This window comes from Copadichromis virginalis, linkage group LG3 (genome assembly GCF_057382275.1).
Source record: "Copadichromis virginalis isolate Kocher_CV1m ecotype Utaka linkage group LG3, C_Virginalis_male_GT1.1, whole genome shotgun sequence".
NCBI classification, from domain to species: domain Eukaryota; kingdom Metazoa; phylum Chordata; class Actinopteri; order Cichliformes; family Cichlidae; genus Copadichromis; species Copadichromis virginalis.
In genome coordinates this window covers 46,748,967-46,763,945 of record NC_140620.1, presented here as the reverse complement: position 1 = coordinate 46,763,945, position 14,979 = coordinate 46,748,967, and the positions used below count along the sequence as shown (strand labels likewise).

At 42.2% G+C, this 14,979-nt stretch overlaps 1 protein-coding gene across 9 annotated transcripts in view; it reads left to right on the top strand.

Annotated features, from left to right (window-relative positions):
- Nucleotides 1-14,979, top strand: part of LOC146715020 (adhesion G protein-coupled receptor L3) — a 270,499-nt gene that overhangs the window by 26,129 nt on the left and 229,391 nt on the right. For all 9 annotated transcript variants that reach the window (XM_085451382.1, XM_085451387.1, XM_085451384.1 and 6 more), the window contains exon 2: nt 2,510-2,598. The gene's annotated coding sequence lies outside the window, so the exon portion shown is untranslated. The remainder of the gene's footprint in view (nt 1-2,509; nt 2,599-14,979) is intronic.

Genomic DNA, 14,979 nt, shown 5'->3' with positions numbered 1-14,979 from the left:
GTTAAAACCCGTGGTATCGGTATTAGTATTGGTAATTTTGGCCCTGTAATTAGTTGGGATTGGTATCTGTATTGGTAATATTGGCCCCCATGTTTACTTGGTATTGGTATCGGTAATTTTGGCCTTGTAATTACTTGGTATTGGTATCTGTATTAGTATCGGTAATATTGGCCCCCGCGTTTACTTGGTATTGGTATTAGTATCGGTAATTTTGGCCTTGTAATTACTTGGTATTGGTATCTGTATTAGTATCGGTAATATTGGCCCCCGTGTTTACTTGGTATCGGTATTAGTATCGGTAATTTTGGCCCTGTATTTACTTTGTATCGGATCGATACCAAATCTGTAGTATCTCACAGCACTACTGTAAATGTACACTTTCTTATGTTTTGCTAGGCTGCTAATTGAGTGCAATCCTTTAAAAACTCATCTTTAAAGGAGCAGCTAATATATGGATAAGGTGGCATGATTGTTTGCAGTTAAAAAATGTATATGATTATGCAACACTGGTAAAGTAGACATTGGTAGTGTCTGTCTCCAACAAGAAAATTAGGTGATTTTCCAGATAATGCGTCGGTCATTCAGCCTTATGGATGTATATTTCTCTGTCCAGAACTCACTGATGATGTGTTGGAAGCCTCACCTCCCAACTACTGCCAGTACTTTAACACTAATGATTGGACGAGAGCAGTAAATTTGGCTCTGATAGTGTTTCTGCTGAGTGCGAAAGACCAAGGAGAGCAGCAAGGAGTTTATAAGAGGTAAATGTGTAAAATTAAAGCTCTGTCCAGTTGCTGTAATTACTGTTAATTAGGTTTGATCAGAAAAAGAAGTGAAATCAAGCGAAAGCACACGATGAAATCCTACCATACCGCCCAGAACATAATTTTTGCTTTCTGTTCTCGGTGCAATTGATTTCTCCTTTTTGTGCAGCAGTATGTGGTTAGGATTGTTGCAATATGGTGCGACCGTGCTCCTTTCCAAACACTTGCAGGCCTGCTAAATGACTGGCAGATGCTCTGTTGACCAAACTAGTTTCAGCAGTTCAGCTAAATTGACCTATCGCATCTGTTTTCTCTGCCAAAGTCTCAAATTTGATCAAACATAATGAACAGCAGATTTGATGAAGCACGTCCCCGGCACTTGTTCGAAAGCCAAGACCGGTTGGCCATTGTGCCTAGATAATATTTAGAAATTTGGCAATATAATTGAGAGCCATTCTTTTTCTTTTCATTTGCAAGCATCTTTGCACAATCTGACAGAAGTAAAGGAATCATTTCACTAAGTACTTTTTTTTTTTATCATTGGCACACATGCACAAATTATAGACTCTCGTTTTCCCAGTGTCTCTGTCATTTTAAATCACAGCCAGTGCTTTTAAAAGAGACGTGGACATGAGGCGGACAACCCAAATAGGTGAGAGGAAAGAAAAAAAGGTTGTTTTAATTAAGTCAAAAGGAAAATCTACCTAATTTGCATAGTAAACACAGTGCTACCGATTAATCCTTTTTCTTTTTTTTGTTTTTAGCTTATTATTCAAGACCATCCAGTGCCATAGACACCTCAATTACAAAAGCTTTGGTGCTCATCAGTTTTATGATTGCATGTGAGATTTAATTATAAATCATGTAATGATTGTTTTGCGTCACAATAACAAAGAGAACAGCTCGTCGTGTGTTTCATCAGGGATGCCGAAGAATTGCTCTTTCCCAGAACCGCTGAATGCCATTTGATTTTACCTCTGTGTGCATGCTCTTCATTAATACGTCTATAATTAAACCTAACCACTTCACCCCTCGCACACGGATATGGTGCCAGCACAGATATAAATTGAATGCGTTCAGTTGAAATATATATAGTGAACAGGGCAACGCTAAGGATGGGAGACGAGAAATCTCTGAAAGAAAGCACTCCAAAGATGGATTGATACGATGGCTAAAGAGGCAGGGAGGGATAACGAGGGGAAAACTGGAAAGTGTGAAAGGTGACTGGGGGAGGTTGCCATCAAAATGCTAATGTTGTGTGGGATATTTACTGCAGAGTGTTAATGTAGTTTAAAACAGGCTCTTTGTCCTGCAGCCCATCACCAAGCTCCTGTTGGGCCCTAATAAATCAGCCATTAAAAGCTGATGTGACCTGAATAGCACTTCATACAGCGGCAATCGGGCCGTAGCACCAGTATGGGAACCAGAAAGCAGCTGAAAAATTTATGAAGATGCCACTTAATAACGGTCGACCCAGAAGCGAGCAAAATAAAAAGTGTCTGTGTGATGTGGCTTGGAGAAAGTAACGCTTGGACTCCTTTTTTTTTTTTTTTAATTTTTTGGTTTTTTTTAAGTAAATCTGTGTCATACAGTAGACGTGCAGATGCCTCTTCATGTTGGCAGACGTTAAAGGTTCCTGCCTTTTAATTGCGTCCCCTGTCGCCCGTTTGGAGAGAATACAGCGAGAGTCGGTGTGTTGCTCTAACATAAGTATGCCCTGCTCTAACTTTTGTGTTCTCTTCCAGGACAGGAAGTGCTTTCCCTATCTGGAATGTGATATACGGGATTTGTTCAGCAGCAGCACTCAAGGACCGCTCTCCTCTCTCGAACTGAGGTATTGTACACTTTTTATCAGCATTTCTGACAGCATCAGACTGTAAATGTACGGCGGCCCTGAGAGTTTAGACGCACTGCAGCTTAAGAAAACACCAGCAAATCGAAAAAAAAAAATGCTGCAAAAGCACACAAAAAGTCACAAATTCAATTCAACAACAGTTACCTCAAGGGACTCTATAATACTGTCAGGTAAAGACCCTACAATAACTCAGACTTGGCGACAGTGGCAAGGAAAAACTCCCTTCTAACAGGAAGAAGCCTAGGGACAGGAGGGGCAGTCATCAGCCGTGATTGGCTAAAGGCGAGGGGAGGAAGTTGGGATGAACGACACACTGTGGAAGAGACAAGCTAACAGTAAATGGCTAATAGCAAACACGTAGCTACAGCATTATATGAATGATATCTCTGCGTTATCATCAAAATAATGTTGGTCAACATCACAACGGACCAATCACAAACACTCAGTTAGCATTGGCGAAGAAGTTAGCTAATGCTATTAAAAGCTACCATAAGCAAACCGAAACGAGTAACCTAAATTTGGCGGACAGCAAAGCTAACTTGATGATATATTTATTAAAACACACGTTACCATGGCATCTTCTTATCGTTTACACCGGTGAATCCTACTTCTTTTAAGGGTGTCTCAGTGCAATTCTTCCCATGTTTTGGTTGCTATCATTTTTGCAGCTGGTCCGTCACACTATCGTCTCCCCAAAAACACTTTTATTTTGTGAGATTTTTTTTTCCTACTTCTGTTGTCTTTAGCGTTCTTCTAGTTGCTGGTGTTTTCTTCAGTTGCGGTGCTTTTGAACTCTCAGGCCCAGCAAATGGGCCTGAAAACGACTCCGTGCAAGTCATGAATATGCAGCGCAACCCAGATTAAGTCTGCAACCCATACGCCACCAACCCCACCCAGCACAGCACAGTAATGAAGAGCATTCATGTGGGCCAATTGGGCTGGTACTCTGCGCGCAATAGGATGTTTATGAAAATGATTCACGATAGGTGCTCATCTTCATATGCAAATCTGTGGGACACCACTGTTAGGCCTCTAATTTGTGCCGGCGGCGGCGAGGAGGGTGTTTTTTTTCTTTTCTTTTCTTTTGGTCGGTAACCATACGTATCTACGGAGCGTGCTTGGATTTCATTCCCTGATGCAAATGATGTTTTCGGTTTAATCATGCAAAAGCACAGCTGGCTTCCATTTCTCCACACCTCGAGCCTGTTGCTCCCCCGCACCCCCTCACTGCTGACTCTTAACCACCAGAACCTTCCTTGCGCCGGGCTCCTGTCTCCTCTTCCCGTCTGTTTGCTGTTGTTGTCTCCTGCAGCCCTTGTGTTTGCTCTCTGCTTCTTGTAGTTATCTTCTTTCCCTTTCCTGTGTCACTTGCCATACCAGCCCTCCCCTTTTCATCCCATCACACACACACACACACACACACACACACACACACACACACACACACACACACACACACACACACTTCTCTCCACTGCCACCACCTCCAAGCAACCCTCTTCATATTGAATGGATCCACTAGCCTCGGTGCCTCCTGCGGTGAGCCTGGATTGAATTCAATTAGGGAGATTGTTTGCCCTGCAGAGTTTACTGGTGGGCTCCGTGGATGATAGGTTTGCCTGCCGACTTCCCCTTCTCCCCACGTCCTCCTCCTCCCTCACTCATACACACACACTCTTCCACACACAAAGACACACCACTACATCCATCTACCCTGTTTCCCCTTCATCTGACTCAGTGTAGACACCCTTCCTTTCCTCTTTCTCCTAACAACTTCCTTTTGGCAGTGCACTTGCCTTTCTATTTCCATTTCCTTCTTTTTTTTTTTGGTGTGTACACTGTTTACATTGCTTTTCAGGCCCTCGTTGATGTTTTTATGCTATTTTGTGACATCGCATTCAACATGATCAAGGCATAAAAATTGGCACAGTGGGGAAAATGTGTCATATCACCTCTTTGATAAGACCACAGGGACTCATATTCTTCATGTGGCTGTTTCGTGAGAGTTGCTGGGATGGGATTTTTCAGATGGGAACTGTTTTATTTGAGCTTAATCCCAGCAGCTACACACACACATTTCAAGATAATCCCCACCCCCATTTTTTGTTCCAGAATTAATTTTCCCATTTTCTAGCATATCCAGCATAAAGGGAAGGGCAGTAAATGTTGCTGACATAGGAGTAATGGCCACATTAGTTGCAAGGTGAAAATAGAATTGTGCTGTCATTTGAATAACATTGAGAGCAGCAGGCGGTACTTATGCATGCTGCTGGCTTGTAGTTTTAGATATGAAGTGAAAATCTGGTACAGACATAATGGCCCTGGTCTCTGTTCTGTGTAGAAACATATTTCAGGGACTTGTCCTGTAACCCGCTGCTTTCCTTCAGATGTCACGCTGTGTGACTGTGTACCAGTGCTCCTCAGAAATCAGATACTGTATTAGTGCTGAAAGATGTCAAATGAATTAAAAGCTAGGCATCGCTTTGATGATAAATGTCCTAATGCACTCTGACGTGGAATTACGACCTTCGTTTGATGTACCTTTTTTTTGCCTGATTTGTGGTCACTGCCGATTATGTTTAATTCACTTGAAGGCAATGACTTTGTGGGGCTTTAAAGAAAACGTTTGATTTACAAACAAGTGTCATTTGGCAGAAGGATATTTTTCAAGCTAATACGCGAGAAGAATCCTAAAGTAGACCGATTATACTTCCTTTTTCTCTGATACTTGTGCTGTTACAAACCTGTAAATGGTAAATGGCCTGTATTTGTATAGCGCTTTTCTAGTCCCTAAGGACCCCAAAGCACTTTACACACCCAGTCATCCACCCATTCACACACACATTCACACACTGGTGATGGCAAGCTACATTGTAGCCACAGCCACTGACCAAATGCTCGGATGCTCTTGCTTTAGCCTGCGCTAAACACTCAGTTTCAGGTGCTGTTTTTCTACTCTTGTGTCTGATTGATGTCAGAGGCACAGGATTTCCTTATATGGTCATCTCAGGTTCATTGTTTGTTTATTCATGCCACTTCAGAGTACTCATTCGATAGCAAAGCTGGGCAGGTAATGCTAAAAGACACGGCTCTTCCATCTGTAAAGAGCAAGATCGAGGTATCAGAACGCAAAGTGTAACTACCGTTATATTGCCAAACTGTGTCCAATGTTTACAGTTTGTTTCCGGAGGTCCACAATGTCAAGACAAAGAGTTTCAATGCCCACGAGCACCAGGTTTTGTTTACCTGACAAGGAGCAGCCAATCAGCGAAAGGCTTTTAGGAAAGGGAGCCTTAAAGAGACGAGTGATGCAGTGTTGCAGACACAAGGCGACCTTTAAGGTGCTGCTTAAAGATTAGCAAGGATTTTATGTGGTTAATAGATACTCTGGGTGAAGTCCAAGAATAAAAGTTTAGAGCTGGAAATTAATATAATAGACCCCATTTTTATCTGAACATCTACAAAGCTGCAGAGCTTTTTAGCCTGTTAGAGAATTGAAGCTCCGTGTCTGTCTGCAGTGCTTTGCATAGCCAAAGTGGCTTCCTTTAGCGTCAACCATTCAGGTTACTTTAACCACAGTGGCCAGAGATGACTTTAGCCCCGCCAGGTTTTTGGTTCTGTTAGCTTAAAGCCCTGCCGTTTGTTTTCATAGCGTGATCCTGCCTGGACTTGTTGAAATGATGCAAAACAGGTCATTTGAATGGAAAAGGCAGTGAAATCCTTTCGGCCAATGTCAGCAGTGTTCTTGAATTTGAATCCTATCCAGAGGTAGTTGACTTTGCACGTCTTTGTTTTTCGTGTCCTGTTACTTGGGGCAACTATGGTCAGGCCAGAAGCAGGCTGCTCCGAGGATACCAGACAGCATCGAAACCCTCTAAATGACCAAATTATTTAAAAGGCACACATTGTTTTGTGTAGTGCACGGCTGATAATGATGACCCTCTGTGAAAAGTGTTGTTGTCAAGACAACCGCACCTTGCTGGGGGATAGATTTATTATGACGTGTTTGTGGTCATTTTCTCCCAGTGGGTAGTGGGGCGCGAGGGGGACCTGATGTGAAAGTGCTCCCGCAGCTTTATGAAAATGCTGCTTAGTCATTTCTTTATGTTGATTTGATGATTATTGATTTTAACCTCAAGCAAATTTGTGTCCAATAGCTAATATGCTATTAGAATCATCAAAGATGGCGTGTTTTCGAGGTGAACGTTTTTTGCAGACGGGACTCCAAAAAAAAAGTTTCCATTCTGCCGTTGAGGTCATACGTGATCATTTCTCTTTGAGAGCATGTGTTAACAGTCTCATACTCTAATTACTCTCACAGTCAGTAAGGGGCAGGCAGTTTTAAGCCATTTGTTTATAGCTGAGGGTAAACTTGCACAATAAAACTCCACACAAGGACACATCGAGCGGATGTAACCGTAATTATTTAGTGTTACGTCACCTGGAATGTGTCTGCGCGCTGTATGTGCGTGTACCTGTGCTTTATGTGGTGCTTGCTGTGACACTGCACTATATATAGCTCCAACGCCCATCTATTCCAATATAATATTCATGTCTTCAGTGGCAATTCGTCACTCTCTTGAACTGCATTATCATGGTAATGCCATCTATGATTTCTCCATGCATCTGTAACGCCTGCAAAATTTGGTATCAACGGTACAGAATAAATATAGCTCTCAAAGAAGAGTTTAAAACAAATCAATAGCTGCATTTAGTTTAAAAGTTTTAGGAAATATCGGGGACAATATTAGGTACACCTCGTTAGCACTGGGTTGGACACCCTGTTGTGCTGGAGACATTCCTTTGACATGATAACAAAACAGGTGCTGTATATTTGTTGCCAGCACACACATTGTACAAATCTTGCATTCCTCCACATCCCAAAGGTGCTCTATTGGATTTAGATCTGATGACTGTGGAGGTTATTTGAGTACAGTAAACTCATTGTCACATTCAAGAAACCGGTTTGAGATAAACTGAGCTTTGAGACAGGGTGCGTTACCCAGCTTGAATCACATAGTCGGCAACGTGTTTTGCTTAAGTCATGCTCATTTGGTACGATAAGGCACAAAGCGGATACCTTGGGGGACGGATATCGTCGTTTAATGAGTGTTTTTTTTTAGTTACTGTTGCCGTCTAGTTTTCTCCTCTGACCTCTGGCATCAACAAAGAGAACTATCGCTCACTGGATATCTTCTGTTTTTCCGACCATTCTCTGTAACGCTAGAAATGTACGGGAAAATCACAGTAGATCAGGAATTTTTGATCCATCCGGCACAACCATGCCGGATTCAGAGCCATTTAAATTGCCTAAATTTCTTCCCCATTCTGATGCTCAGTTTGAACTTCAGCAGGTGGTCTCGAGCACATCTACACTCTTAAATGCATTGAGCTGCCATGTGATTGGCTGATTAGATATTTGCGTTTGGTTGAACAGGTATAAAGTGTCCGGTGACAGTAGGTAGGTTAGCTTAACTACAACACAAAGGTGGGAAAGAAGAGGAGAATTATTATTTTGGACTTATTAATTATTTTTTGTTTTGTTTTGATGCTTATAGAAATGTAAGAAGCAGGATTTGTGAATTTAGCACATGCTAACTGAAGTATTTCAGGAAATCACTGCCCAGCTAGCTAGGCTAGCATAACTGCTGTTAAAGCAAGTTCGGGTTATGCTATTTTATCTGTCAAAATATAATATATGTATTTAAAAAAAAAGAGCTTTAAAGGTCCTGATAAACTGATTATGTTATTTGTGGACAGGTTGAGTCATGCTAACTGTTTTTCCTATATTCTACTCAAAGTCAGTGCTAATGCTAAATGCTAAACATGCTAATGCTAACTCAGTAAGAAAGTGAAAGAACACATTTCCCACACTGTTGACCTCTTCCCTTAACCCTGTGCGTCTGTTTAGTGGAGGGATTTCTGAGATAACACTTCCTCTTTTCCATTCCATCTCTCCACCTCTACATACCCACTTAGCTATTGCATGTCACAGCCCACCTCCACAGTCCCACAGGGCTTTGCAGGTGAGTGTTTCACTTTTCGTGACTGGTAAAAGTAAAAGTCCCTTCAGCACCGATGCCCACCCAGGTCTGACAGAGAGAGCATTAAATTTGGACGGGGCTATTTTCGGTAAGGGAAAGAGGAGGGGTCACTGGGATGTTAGTGAAAGTGTCTTGTCATGTGCCTGGTCGCTCTCCTGATACCCAGCCTGACAGTTTGGGTGTCTTAATAAAACAACACCCCTGACAGCGAGCTCACACAGCAGCTCAGTGGTTTCGCTCCATCATCTTCCGCCAGCCCTTCCTCTCCTTGGCTTCCCCACTGTGCCCATGTATCGCCCAGCTCCTCGCTGTGACCGCTCAAGCTGATTTAAATGAACAGGACGATCTGTTGATTGCTATTAGATTCATGCATAGCTTGCACCTCTGGGGGGGGGGGGGGGGGTCTGCCATTATCCCATTTGATATACTGTAGCAAAGCAACAACTGGCCTACATTCAAAGCCACTCTTTATACTCTTTTTATACTCTTTATTTGTTACTCAGGTGTATCTAACTAACCTCAAGAGCCTTTTTCCTTCGCCTTCTGGTTTTCGTAGCACTCATTCTCCCTTGAACTTCTGCTGCACCCTATCCAAAAGCTTCAATTCCAGCAAAGGTGTGCTGTTCTAATCAGCTCTGTTTGATGTGTGGAGGCAGCAGGCTTTATGGAGGAGCCAAGATCTCTTAGGACATTAAGGCTAGAGGAGAGGGAGGAGAGGAAGAGATTACTGCTAGTCTTTTTATAGAGGATCACTCCATCTTGTCCTTTTTAGCTCGCTCATTAGTTCTCGCTTCCCCCCGGAGGGTGATTCTCTCGTTCTGTCTCTCACCAAAACTGAGGCCTCTTCTTTCACTTTGGCAAAAAAAACAAAACAAAGAAAAAAAAACCCTTGTCTGACCATCATTTAGGCAAATATGATCCAACAGTGTTTCCGTTATCACAAAGTCAGAGTCAAAAAAGTGCTTGTGTGGTTCCCACTTTGGCAGGTATTTAAAAAAAAATAAATTTTTTTTTAAAGCAGCCCAGGAGAGAGAAGGGGATGAATAATGATTGCACATGCCTCCCTTTGTCAGCCATGGAGCCGGCGACATGCCTTTTCTTCATTTCCATCGCCCAATTCCCTCCATTTCCTCTCTCCCTCCCTCCCTTCGGTCAGTACCTGTGAAATCAGACATCCTTCTGTGCCTGTCAAAAAATAACCACATCTGCAGCTGCAACCGGCTGTCAGGGGAGTTCACCGCCTGACAACTTGCGCGCGCACTGAGGTAATCAGAAGTTGTCAAAAGTGAAGTGTCCTCTGCTTTGACTGAGCTTGTGCGGTCCCGTCCAACACCGGGAGCTTTGGCTGCGGTGTAGGTGTACTAATGGCCTCTTTGTCATCAGGGATCATTAAATAATGTCCTGCGACTGCATATTTTGGCAGCAAAATTGTTGTTTAGCTGAGGAAAATGGAGACACGGATAGATAATGGGAGCCCGCATTCGCTGCCAGCCTGCTGGCCAACTCTGTCGTGGGATGGAGCGCCTCATACGCTTTCATGACCTCCTATGATCATACATCATTTTCAAGTGCTTGGAATGCAATCCTTTCTTTTTTGGTTTTCGTTTGTTTACATATTCCCAGGTAGCTTGTGAAAATTTAATTTGTTCCCCATATGCATGGGGTGCTCCTCTGTGAGGAAGCACCTGTCTTATAAAAAATACCCCCACAAGCGAAGAGGAATTATTGATTTGCATCTGTTTAGTCGGGATGCCGCCCTCCACGCGAGGATCCCGAAGGTGCCGTCGCACCCGTCTGTCCTTTTTACGGTGGCTCTAAAACCGTTGATAGGGGCCGCGATCCGTTTCTGCCCTCCCTTGAGTTTTATTTACAGCCCCAGCCTGGCAATAAAGCCCGAAATTTATGACTTACTTTTTAATTAGAAATAATGTCTTGTAGAGTTTAAGTGATGGATGGTTTAATCAATATATAGACCGTGGCTGGGCCTATGATAAACGTCTCTATTGACAGAGCGCAAAGTAGCCTAACTTAACACTTTGTCTTTCAAAGAAATATGAAGTGTTTTGTTTGGTGACGGGAACTGTACGCTGCCCTTCTCTGTGTCGCTCTCATTATTCTTCTTTCCATTTTACTGTCTCTCGCAACTCTGTCAACACTTTTTTCCTCTCAACAGGCAGTGTTTTCTACAGAATGAATCAACCTCCCCTGTCACACTGTATTTAGGTAATTATTTTACTACGCGAAACCCCTATTGTGTTTTGTGCCACATTTGCTAAAGTTTAAATAAAATAAGTGCTGAAGGTGGGTTCTTGTGAATGGAAACTGACAAGCTGGGAGAAATGCATTTCTCAGATAGAGGGGGGACTTTTTTAGTTTCTTTTTTTTTTATTGGGCAAAGTGGTTTCCTCTTTCTCTCAGGTTCAGAGAAAAAGAGGGAGCAAAAAGGATTTTCAAGTAGAATAATTAAATAGGAATCAAGTCAATGGGATTTGTTTCCTGGCGCTGCAGATAATTGCGTAATATACACCGGGGAATGGAATTGTGGTACTTGACGATTGAAGTTCAATTTTTGTCACTTGCGGCTTATTGTGAAGTGTTCAAACATGACATGCGCTGTGCTTAACTCGGTGCCGTTTTCCACAATCCAGACAACTCCACAGAGCGATCAGACAAAATCGGCTGTAATTTTGCACTATTATACTTCTAAAATGTCAGGGAACTGGGGGGAAATAGTTGTGTGAAATCAAATCAGGGATGCAGCAAAAGGGAAAGCTCCAAAGTGTCATATTTCAAAAGCTTTAGCTAGCTTGTGCCTGGCTTTTGATTATTAGATAGCTTACTTAATAAAAATGTTAATCATCATTTAATATATTTTTATCATGTGGATAAAAGAAAACACAAGATATATTTTCGGTTTCCCAAAGTTGTAAAATTCCACTGTTATAGCAGTCAAACACAAATATGTGTCTTACTACAACACATTTAACGTGTTCGGTTGTTTGTTTCTCTGACTGTGAACTCAAGTCCTCAAACCCCGGGCTACGAACCGGAGTCGTTTGGTACTGGGCCGCGAGAGTTCAGGCTTGGGTGTGAAATTTATGACTTTCAGGGTTTTTATCAGTTTTTATTGTTATTTTTGAAACCATTTTTATCGTTAACTCGGTTTCCCTGGGTCTTTTCCTGTGTGGTTGGATTGTATCATTTTTATTTCACCACCACAGCATATATGCAAAAGCTGAATTATGCATGATGCATTATGACGCCATCAGGTTGCCTCTCAGCCGGCTTCTTAGCATTGGAATAAATGCTTTTGTGCATCTACAGCACCTCATAAAACCATTTTGTTTTCATTGCACAACAGTGACAACCACAAAGCTGAATTATAGATGCCTAGCAGCCACCTAGCAACAGGCTAAAATGAACCTGTTATTACATCTAAACAAACTACAGCAGCTATTTTTTTGGGTGCTGTTAGTGTGTTTCAGTTTGTCAGGATCAAGAAAAAGGCATGTACTAGTACCTTTAATCAAATACAAATTTAAAAGGAAATAACAATAATATACATCAAAACCAATGTTGGGTTCGATCTTGGCAGCACCTCCTGGTAGTGTCAAACAAAGATATTGTGGTAGACGGCAGAAAAGATGAGGGGGGAAAAACCTATGCAAACAGAATAGCTGCTATAAATAATAAAAATAGAAGTTTAATGCTGTTTAATGCTAGATTTTAGAGCATAAATATGAAATATAGTCTAACATACCCTTTTGCACAACAGTGACCTGCTACATGACGTTATCACATAAAGGTAAATATATTACACACTCAAGTCTGGGTTTATAAAGTTAATGATTACTAATCAGTAAGATAAGAAGCAAGAACGGTGACAGAATGTGTGTTGCATCAGAGTCCTTCCTTCACCGTTACACTTGAATACTTGCAACATGACGCCTGCCTCTGCAATCCAGACCACCTACCTCAAAGAGAACAGGATAATCTTATCTATATTCAAACACGCACAGATCGGTGCACACCAACATGAAATCACCTGACCTCTAAGACAAACCACAATACCTTCCTTTCTTATTGATTAGTCTTGCATTCACTGCCCAGGGCAGGTGGAGGCCTTAATAACGGCTTTATGCTTTGTTTTCATGGTCCCTGGAATAGAATAACCACAAATGACATGGATCTCATGCTATGAGTCCCTCTGGTCAATGGTTAACTGCTCTGCAGTGATTCAAAGCATCCGGGCTCTGTTGCGAGTGACCGCTCGTATACGGATCTCGACCTGGATACGTTTTCTTCGCCCTCGCTCCCCACCCTCCACGCTCGCCGGTCTAATTTCTGCTCTTTTCCTCCCTTGCGCCGGCATGTATTACCTTATCTGCCTCCTTTGTGAAATATAAGCTTGTAGATAAGTAGTATATTGGGCCGGGTTACTCATGTCTGTCTTGTTCATTCCTCACAATCCTCTAATTCCCTCTAGAAAGCTATTTTCCCAGACTGCAGGTGGCCTGTGTTGTAACGTAGAGGGCACGCCTGATCTCCCCACAGCAAACACAGACATGTAGTCACCTCTTTTGTATTCTCTACAAGTGCTGGTAATGCCCCAATATGCATGTGTACTGCAAGTGTACACATGACTAATCTCGGAGACAGCGTAGCAACATACCACTGATAGGTACGCAGCTTTACCCGAGATTAGCCATGAAGTCAGGAATTATTCAACTGTTGTGTTTGTGCCCTTTTTATTTCTGGTTGACTGATGAATGGCACGCACAAAACAAACAGAATCCCGCATGAAGCTTTTAACTGCGGTTACCCCTTAGTCTACGGTTGTTTGCTGTGTAGACTCCGGGGGGGGGGGGGGGGGGGGGGGGGTTACGCCATCTTTTTCAAAGCATGACTCTGTTCTGACACTCGCTACAGTAAACTACATTAAAGGAGGGAGTGAGCGTTTCCAACCCAGAGTAAAAAGCAATGCCCTGAGACAGAAACTGGTCCTGTTCGCTGGTCAGGGTCACTGCCCACCACGACCTCTGTTCTGGCCAGTTAATTAGGAATTAGAACAGGCATGACCCTCAGGATGTTATCTACGTTAGAGTAATGAACACCTGGAAATTCTGGAGCTTGTGCACAAGTCACCGCATTGTGACTTTTAAACTCCTGTGGCCTTTATAATTCTACTCCCAGGATTTTCTTCCATTTCTTTTTTGTCCCCTTAAAGGGAATGAGGTAGTGTCACGCAGCCGGATAAATGTAATTTCCATTCTGTGGCACTTAGATCTAAGCTAAAAGCAATCAGCATAGGTTAAATTTAATATAGTCCTATTTATTGTCCAAGAATTACCTTGCTGTTATAGACTGTTATGTCCTTTCCTGTTAAATCTCTGTGGTGTCCATAAGAGCAGATATCCATAATATAGTCATCCTTTCATTTATGAGGGGCAGCCAATCAGAAAAAAGCTGGCTTAAAGTAATGCTGAAGGGAGCTATATAAGCTTGTTTACAACGGGGATGATGTGAGAGGTTGTGCCGAGCCTCAGTGTAAGATAAATAAAGATTATTTTTGTCAGTCATGCAAAGCTACTCTGGTATAGTTCACGAATAAAAATATGGGTTTTGCTAAGTGGTGTAGCAAGTATCCTTGGTATGGTTTAACAATTTTTTATACGGGCTGCAGTATTGAATTTTTCTTCAACAATTTGTCCAATATCGTGTTGAAAGAACTGCATACTTTAATAAAGTTTGCTGTAGCCTGTAAAAACACCTTTAAAAAAATTACTTTCATTCATCCTACCGCAGAGTTATTTCAAATGCCAGCGTGTGCAACATGAATAAAAGCGCGACGAATATAAAAATTCTAGAAAAGCGTGACTGAAGGTAATGCAAGGGAAGGAAAAGTATTTTGCAGAAACGCACTGTTGTGTGTGTTGTTTGGATACCTTTGAGAGGCTGTAAATCCATCGTCAAATCACGTGTACCCCGGTTATAACTGGTATTCCATTTGCATCAGCAAAGCAGAGCCGCCTCAGCGCCATATTTGTATTCAGAGAGGAAAGCGGCACAGGTGGAGCGTGGGTTCCACAGCTAAAAATATGGACCTTAAAATTACATATACATGCTCTTGTTTCAAAAAAAAATCCAATTTCATTTATAATTGTGATATCGCATTTGTGGTGCAGCTGGTGTGTTCATGCAGGGCGACTGTGATTTTTATTTCATTCTGCCCGTGTAGACCCAGATTTCCTCCTGTCTGCCATATCATAATCACTTGGCCCGATGCCTTGATTTGGTGAATTGTTACACCCCGACT